Source organism: Gossypium hirsutum, chromosome A08 (genome assembly GCF_007990345.1).
Source record: "Gossypium hirsutum isolate 1008001.06 chromosome A08, Gossypium_hirsutum_v2.1, whole genome shotgun sequence".
Lineage (NCBI taxonomy): Eukaryota > Viridiplantae > Streptophyta > Magnoliopsida > Malvales > Malvaceae > Gossypium > Gossypium hirsutum.
In genome coordinates, this window is record NC_053431.1 from 17,540,273 (window position 1) to 17,549,454 (window position 9,182).

The following is a 9,182-nucleotide window of genomic DNA, read 5'->3' on the forward strand; positions in this document are numbered from 1 at the left end:
AAATATGAAAAATAGATAAAAATAGATTAGTTAGTGGTGTTAGAGCTCGGGTTGTCTCCCAAGAAGCGCTTATTTAGAGTCTAAGCTCGACTTACCTCTATTTCGCCTGGTCACGGTGGATCACAGAGTCGAAACTCCTCTTTCTCGCTGTCAACCCCTTTATTTAAATAAGGTTTAAGTCGAGTACTGTTCACCTTAAAAGTGCCGAAATGTGAATGGGTTACCTTGACTGTACCATATGGAAAGATTTGAGTACCGTAAAAGGAGTCACTCCATTTGTGTTGAGCTCTATAGTGATCATTTGAGGATCCTTTTTATCTAACCAGACTTCGTCTCCAACCTTAAGTTGATTCGATTCACCTTTAAGTTTATCATGGCACTACCTTGATTCATTGTGTACTCTCAGTTTCTCCTTAACCTGTGTTCTCCATTCATCTTGTAACACCCCTATCCCTTAACCGTCGCCAGAATAGGTAAGGGGCATTACCGGACTTGTAAATCATGTCAGAACAGTAAAATTTTGAACTTTTTCTTGAAATAAATATCGTTCATTTAAATAAGTACTGAGCACAGCCAGAGGTAAAATTTAAACTTCACTAAGTAAACATTCAAAAGATGCCATTTTCACATGGCTTATATACATTAACCAAAAATATTCTTCCGCCACTAGTCTATTCTATACATGCCATAAAATAATTCTAAACATAACAGTAACAAGCGGTGGATAGTGATAGTGTGACTAGTTGCTGACGATCCCCGAGCCTGTAGCTTCGCAATGAGATCTATAAAACAGAGGAAACAGAGTAAACGGAGTGAGCATTACAATGCTTAGTAAGTTTTAAGCAGTGTCAACAGAAAACAATCAAATTATAACATAGTTGTTCGTATATTTTATTTCACTCTTCCTTCGGGCATACCATCCCTTTACCGAATATGCACATCTCATCATATACAATAGGCAGATAAACTTTCACATAAAAGTGAGCTCATGTGACATAGATATATTGTATGATTTCACATAACCTCTCACACTGATCCGATGTCACATAATCATAGGAATAGTCTCATAGATTGCTCTCGTATGCATCACATAACTACCTTATGATTTAGTTCAAATCAAGCTCACATATAAACTTGGAGTACATACCTGTTTAACCTTTCGCATTGAATATATTTATAAGCAATTCTTATTACGAAGTCTTATAGCTTTAACCTCTACTTGGATTATCAGCGAGACCTTTAGCTCAGACGAAATCTCCACATGAAGTTATCGGGTCTTACCCGGACAAAATCTCCACACGTAGTCATCGAGTCTTACCCGGACATAATCTCCACACGTAGTCATCAGGTCTTACCCGGAATATATTTCCAAGTTTCATGTACATTTAATCACATGTTACAACATTCACATCGATTGTCATATTTGTAATTCATTTGCCTCATCAAATATCTAATAATACACACCTTTCACATTTGGTCGTTCAGCCACAATATACGCACATCGCCTACATATTTCACACTAGCCATTCAGCTTTACCACATATACATATCTCATATATATATTTCACATTGACCATTCGGCTTTACCACATATACATATCTCATATATATATTTCACATTGACCATTCGGCTTTACCACATATGCATATCTCATACATATTTCACATTAGCCATTCGGCTTTACCACATATATACATGTTCATATTCACCACATTGGCCATTCGGCCTTATCACACATATGCATGCTCACATTCATCACATTAGCCATTCGGCCTTATCTCATATATACACATTCACATTCATCACATAAAATCCTAAATCAAAATATAAATTTTCATGTATTCACATCACAATTATCCAAATATACTTCGCATACCACATATACTATCATGTATACACTTTGTCTTGGCCGAATCTACATCAATCATTTTCCAATGAATAATTCAATTTCACGCCATACTATCATTTCATATTCGAATACTCATAAACTTACAATTTCACAAATTTTAATATCAAAGATCCGTCTAACACTCATATATCGTTTTACAATATCACGATTTAGAATTCACGTATGGGTTTAATCAATAGCTTATGAGCAACTAAAACAAGTTTTATCCATGTTTACAACAAAATCACATATTCACTACGAGCTGTTTTCCTGAGCAATAGTCACTAAATTATTTATAACTGGAGCTTTAAAACTCCAAATCACTTGCCATTAATTTTCCCTCAATATAGACTCTTATATCTTCTATCCATAAAATTTCCAGAATTTTAGGTTTGGCCAATAAATACTAGATTTTTCTTAAAGTTTCCCCTGTTTCACTGTTTGACTAATCTGACCATTCTTCACTACGAATCAAATTTTTCATTGTACAGAATTCATAATGTGTTCTATTTGATTTCATTTGAAACAAGACTCATTAAGGAGTCTAAGCATATAAATATTATCTTATAACCATTTTTTTACAAATTATAATGATTTTCCAAAAACAGAACAGGGGATTTCGGAGTCATTCTGACACTGTCCCACACAACTTTAAATATCTCTTTATAGGAAATTTCTTTACTTCCACGGTCTCTTTTATAAGAAACTATACTGACTAAGCTTTGATTACATATTTTATTTAGCCTATAATTCCACACCAACAATTTATAGTGATTTTCTAAAATCACGTTACTGCTGCTGTCCAAAGCAAATTATTACAATTTGCTCTTAAATTTCCAAGTCCAGACACTTATGAACTTACCATTTGAGTTTAAGACATATCATGGCCACATCATATCTTATTAAATCAACTCATTATGTCCTATTATGATTGAATTTACTCAACGTTTAATCACTTAAAACTTACCTCGGAAGTGGTTGACGATTAGATGTCCACGGCTATTCGTTTACTTTCTCTTTTCCCCTATCCGACTTTGATCCTTTTTGCTCTTAAGCTTAATTAAAACAATAGATTTGCTTAAGTACTTAACTAATATTATTCACTTAACAATCACATTTGGCAATCACATATCATTTAATCTTTGATTGACCAATTTAACACATACCAAAATCCAATCATACATCTAACCTTTATCTCAATACCAAACCGAGTTATAAGATCATACATTATACTAAGCATATCATTAAACATACCTATTCAATTTAGCTAATTTCATAGCCAATTAATCACCTTACCCCACATTACTCAATGCCGAATATTAACCCAACATTACAAGCATAATCACCATGAAACTTACCTTAATACACTTTTTATCCCATTGCCGAATACATATATATATCATCAAACAAATATTTACTCACATAACAACAATTCATTCACATCTCTATAAATGATCATAATCGGACATTATAAACAAATCAACTAGTTTAGCATTCAAATTCTTCTAACCATTCCTCAATCATTTACTCAATGAACAACAATCCAAGCACATCAAAGCATAGTCGAATGTATCATTCTTCTTAAATTCAAAAATAAATACATGGGCTAACTTCAAAATCTATTTAACAACTCAACTTTATAAACACATATTCGGCTAGGAAGAAAGATTGATAATTTAACAACCTTAGCTTAACATATAATTTGTTGTGACACATCTTTAAGCATTCTTTTATTCCATCAACTCAAAACACATTCATCACTCTCAATAACTAAACTCATATTCGGCAATGGCCTCCAATATAATGACCGATTCTTCTCAACTAGCACCTAGTGTACACACATAATCATTTGTTTGATTCAAGCACCTATCCACCAAAAATTCATCCAAATTAACAAGAACAACAACCACATTCTTTGTTATCTACCATGACCGAAAGCCATATTCATTCACCAAATATCAAAAATTTATCATCAATTTGACATATAAGGACATAAGCAAATGTTTCTTGCAACACAAACTCAAATTTTAACACATGGGTCATGTTATGAGCACCAAAACAAACTCAACTTCACAAAAATTTCAAAAGAATCACATGATATCATACCTTAATTCCCCCCACACAAGATGGCTGAATGCCTTAGGTGTGCTTTCTTCCATTTCTTGGTTAGTTTCGGCTTGAGAGAGGTAGGAGAAGAAGATGAACATTTTTTTTCTTTTCTTTTGTTTTCTTCCTTCAATTCACGGCAATGGAGGGGGGCATGGATGAGACAACTTTGTTTTCATCACCCCTCTTTTTTCATTACTTTATTACTAACCTCTTATTTTATTCTTTCTAACATAACACACTAACACAACGTGTTTCCAACATGTTTCACCCCATAGCATGGCCGGCCACTAGCTCTAATTTTGGGTAATTTGACATGCAAACCCATCATTTTCATAACATGCATTAATAGGCCACTTTACATTTGCAATTTTCTCACATAAGTCCTATTTAATAAAATTCACTTACAATTAAAAAAATTCAAAAATGAAATTTTCACACATGCATATATACATATAATAAGCATCAACTATGACGGTTAATTATTTTTATGACTCGATTTTGTGGTCCCGAAACCACTTTTCGACTAGGGTCAAATTAGGGGTGTCACACATCTAGTTCCTCAATCTGTAGCCTTCGCTCTTCATGGATAGTCTTGTCATTACATGGACTGGAACGTGGGTTATTTGTACTTCCCAAAAGTTTTTCCTACAAAGAGGGTTGAACAACAAGGTTACTCACATTAAAAGAACTTGTGTAATCATCTCGATCACTAGTATTTCTGACAGAATCACGAGCTTGGAGTTTAATCATGTCATCGTCCGCCTGAAGTATTAACTCACCTGTACTGACATCAATAATAGTTCTAGTAGTTGCTCAAAAGGGTCGTCCTAAAATTAAAGGAATGTCATTATCCTCATCCATGTATAAAATAACAAAGTCTACTGGAAATATAAATTTTTCAATTTTAACAAGCACATCTTCAATTATACCCCTAGGAAATCTAATGGTTTTATCAACCAATTGAACGCTCATCCTAGTTTGTTTGGGTTTCTCAAGACCTAGTTGTTTAAACATTTTATAAGGCATAACATTAATACTTGCCCCTATATCAGCTAAAGCATTGTTAACATTCAAACTATCAATTAAACAAGGAATCGTAAAACTCTCTGGATCTTTTAATTTGTTGGGTAGCTTGTTTTGTAGAATAGCTGAGCAGACTGCATTTAACTCCACATGTGATGACTCATCTAACTTCCGTTTGTTTACTAAAAGCTCCTTTAAAAATTTAATTGTGTTTGGCATCTGCGAAAGAGCTTTAATAAATGGTAAGTTAATATGTAAATTTTTTAATAATTTAAGGAATTTACTGAATTGTTCGTCTGTGTGGTCTTTCCTTGTCACATTGGGGTATGGTACATGAGGTTTATACTCTTTGCTTACCAGTTTCTATTTATCATTGCTTACCTCAACCTTACCTTTGTATACCACATTGTCTTGCATCAATTTTGGTTCCTCTTCAGCTAACCCTTCTTTGTCACGCAGAGTGATGGCATGGAGTTGCTCCCTTGGGTTAGTTTCTGTATTACTAGTCAAGCCACCTTGAGGTCGTTCAGAGATCAACTTAACAAGCTGACCTATTTGAGTTTCGAGCCCTTGAATCTACGCTTGCTATTTTTAAGTGTTGTCTCGGTATTCTAAAAATGAGTTTCTGACACCGAGATAAATTTTGTAAGCATCTCCTCAAGGTTCGGCTTTTTCTTTTGTTGGTAAGGTGGTTGATGAAAATTGGAGGGTGTTGTGGACTTTGATTCCCTTGACCACCCCACGAAAAATTGGAATGGTTCCTCCAACCTGCATTGTAAGTGTTACTATAAGGGTTATTCTGAGGTTTGGAATTGTTACCCATATAGTGGACTTGTTCTCCCTCAGTGCTAGGGTTGAAGGATGGATAATCTGTGTTGTGCAACCCTTCTCCATTTGAATCACACCTCATCACTCGATGTACCTGAGTAGAATCATAGAAATCATCAATCATTTTATTCAATAGTTCCACCTGGTTAGATAGCATAGTGACCGCGTCTAGGTTGAAAACATCAGTTGCTTTTGTTAGCTTTGTTCTCATGACTTGCCACTGATAGTTGTTTAGTGACATCTCTTCAATAAATTTGTAAGCCTCTTCAGGTGTTTTGTTGTTCAAGGTTCCACCTGCAGTTGCATCAATCAGTTGCCTTGTTGAGGGGTTCACACCGTTATAGAAGGTCTGAACCTGTAACCATAAGGGTAAACCATGGTGAGCGCGCATTCTCAATAAATCCTTATATCTCTCCCATTCATCATAAAGTGTTTCTAAATCCATCTGCACAAAAGAAGAGATATCATTCCTCAATTTAGCCATTTTAGCTGGCGAAAAATATTTAAGCAAAAAATTTTCGGTCATTTGTTCCCAAGTAGTGATTGACCCTCGTGGTAATGAGTTCAACCACTGTTTAGCCTTATTCCGTAATGAAAAGGAAAATAATCAAAGGCGAATGGCATCATCAGAAATGTCATTTATTTTGAAAGTATCACAGAACTCTAAAAAGTTGGCGAAATGAGTATTCAGGTCTTCATCCTGCAAACCATCAAACTGAACAAACTGTTGAATCATTTGTATAGTGTTAGGTTGCAGTTCAAAATTATTTGCAGCAGCTGCAAGTCTAACAATACTCGATTCAGCCCCCGTTAAATTTGGCTTAGCATAATGGTACATAGTACTAGAAGTAGGATTCTGATTCACTGGATTTGTGGCAACCACAGAAGGCAATGGATTATTTTAATTTTCAGCCATCTCCTCAGTATTATTGGATTCGTCCTCATGCTCTTCCTCTATATATTGTAGACTTCGCCTTATTTCTCTACGATTTCTACGAGCTGTGCTTTCAATTTTACTGTCAAAAAGTAGAGGACCTGATAGGTTTCTTCTAGTCATAAACTATAAAAACCTGCCAGAAGCAAATAAAAGACAAATTAGTAATTAAAATAAAAAAATTAAATTGCAATAAAAATAAAAATGGCTAAAGTAATAAAATTCAAGCGTTCTTAATATCTTAGTCCCCGGCAACGGTGGTAAAAACTTGATGTTCGCTAAACTAACTAAAAATTCGACTAGGGCAAGCGCACCTATCAAACAGTAGTAAAGTTATGGTGAGACCGGAAATATCATATCCACAAGGACTAAAAGTACTAGTATTTACTATCTTCTTATTATATAGCCTAAGAATTAAAGGGATGTTTTTAATTAAGATTAACTATCTAATTAACTAAGAACACGACAGAGATTAAAGTTGGAAAATACTTTTGGAAAACCGATGGAGAAGACAATACCCAAGGAAGAATTCACCTAGACTTCACTTATTACTTTTGAATCAGACGATTTATTCACTTGACTTAATCTGTAGAAATCCCTAACTTATGTTAATATCTCTTTCGAGACTAAAAACAACTGACTCTAGGTTGATTAATCGAAATTTCTTTCTAATTAAAACCCCTATTGTCGCATTAACTCGGTCTATGGACTCCCTTATTAGATTTGACTCTAATCCGGTAGATTTATGCCATCCTATCTCTAGGATTGCATGCAAGTCCGCTCAATTATGGAAGATCTACTCTTAAACAGGGACTTTTGCTTCACTGAATAAGCATATCAAAACCTGAATTAATATCCTGGAATATTAAAGCAAGGATTAAAACTCATAACTAAGAATAAGAAAAGTATTTATCATATAATTCAAATAATAATAAGATCTGTCTTAGGTTTCATCTCCCTTAGGTATTTAGGGAGTTTTTAGATCATAACAATAGGGGAAAACATCTCAAAATTAGGAAAATAACAAAACATAAGAAACCCAAAAACTTCGGTAGAAATTAAATGGATTTCTTCAGTCTTGAAGTAATCTTGCTTCCGAGCTGATTCCAATGGCTGTCTTCGAGTATTTTCTTCTCCTTGCTCTCTATGTCCATTTGATTCTATTCTAGGGTGTTTATATAGACTTTGGAATGCCCAAAATTAGCCTTTTTCTGAGTAGAATTAAAATAGGTCTCAACAGGGACACGGTTGTGTGGCACACCCGTGAGATGGTGCTCAGGCCGTGTGCAATTTTGATATGGTTTTAAGTCGACACGGCCATGACCCACGGGCATGTGGCCTACCCGTGTGTCTCACACGGGCGTGTGGATTACCCGTGTGGAAGTGTCTAGGTCATGTGCAGCACTGAAATAAACCTATTTTGTCCGTTTTGGCCTTTTTCTTGCACTTTTCACTTTCCTATGCTCATCTGGATATAAAACATGAAATTAAAAGATTAAGAGCACCAAATTCACTAAATCTTATGATAAATCATCCAAAGATATGCAAAGCATGCGATTAAAATATGTTACTTTTGAGGTTTATCAGTCATCCACACGGATGAGACACACTCCCGTATTTCTGCCCATGTGCTCAATTCTGAGCATTCTATTTCTCAAAATTAAGGTGTAGGGAACACACGTCCTAAGCACATGTCCGTGGGGCAAGCCGTGTGTCACACATTGCCTAGACACACACCTATGTGCCTACCCGTGTGGACAAAAATAAGGCTATTTACCAAGCCATTTTGCCACTCTTTGTTGCACGCACCTACACAACACAACATAGCACCAATCCCAACATTTACATACAACCAAATTAGCCACAACCAAGACATCAACATATCATTCACATGCTACCATCTATCATGCACAAATATCATACAATTATCAACTCAATCAAGTAAATTCCCACATCCATGAAAAAAACATCATTAAATAAATTGATTATACCAAAAGTAGCCAATTTCAAATGGCCTTATACAAAATAAACTTTCAACCAACATAAGCCAACACGTTTGGCTAAATCAATTAGGACACATAACAAAATGACCAAGTCCCCTTTACATGCCATAACTCAAAATGTTGAATTCATTGGTACCAAAATATTTGTTGATAGTGTGAGTGGATCTCCGATGGTCTCTGATCCCCGAGCTAGCTTGATGACACTATAAGACAAAGGAAAGGAAGGAAAGTAAGCTATAAAGCTTAGTAAGTTCCTATGCAAATAATAAGCATCATAACCACACATTTAACATACAATTAACATGATTAAAATTGGCATAAATGTTATTAAAATCTTATAGTCATAACTTACTTAATCACAACCTAACCAAGGGTTCATCACACATAGAGCTCATT

At 34.9% G+C, this 9,182-nt stretch overlaps 1 non-coding gene across 1 annotated transcript; it reads left to right on the plus strand.

Annotated features, from left to right (window-relative positions):
• Window positions 1-6,220: 6,220 nt before the first annotated feature.
• Window positions 6,221-6,327, plus strand: LOC121205652 (small nucleolar RNA R71). Its single transcript, XR_005900728.1, has one exon. It is a non-coding gene; the product is annotated as a small nucleolar RNA R71 (small nucleolar RNA).
• The last annotated feature ends 2,855 nt before the right edge of the window (window positions 6,328-9,182 follow it).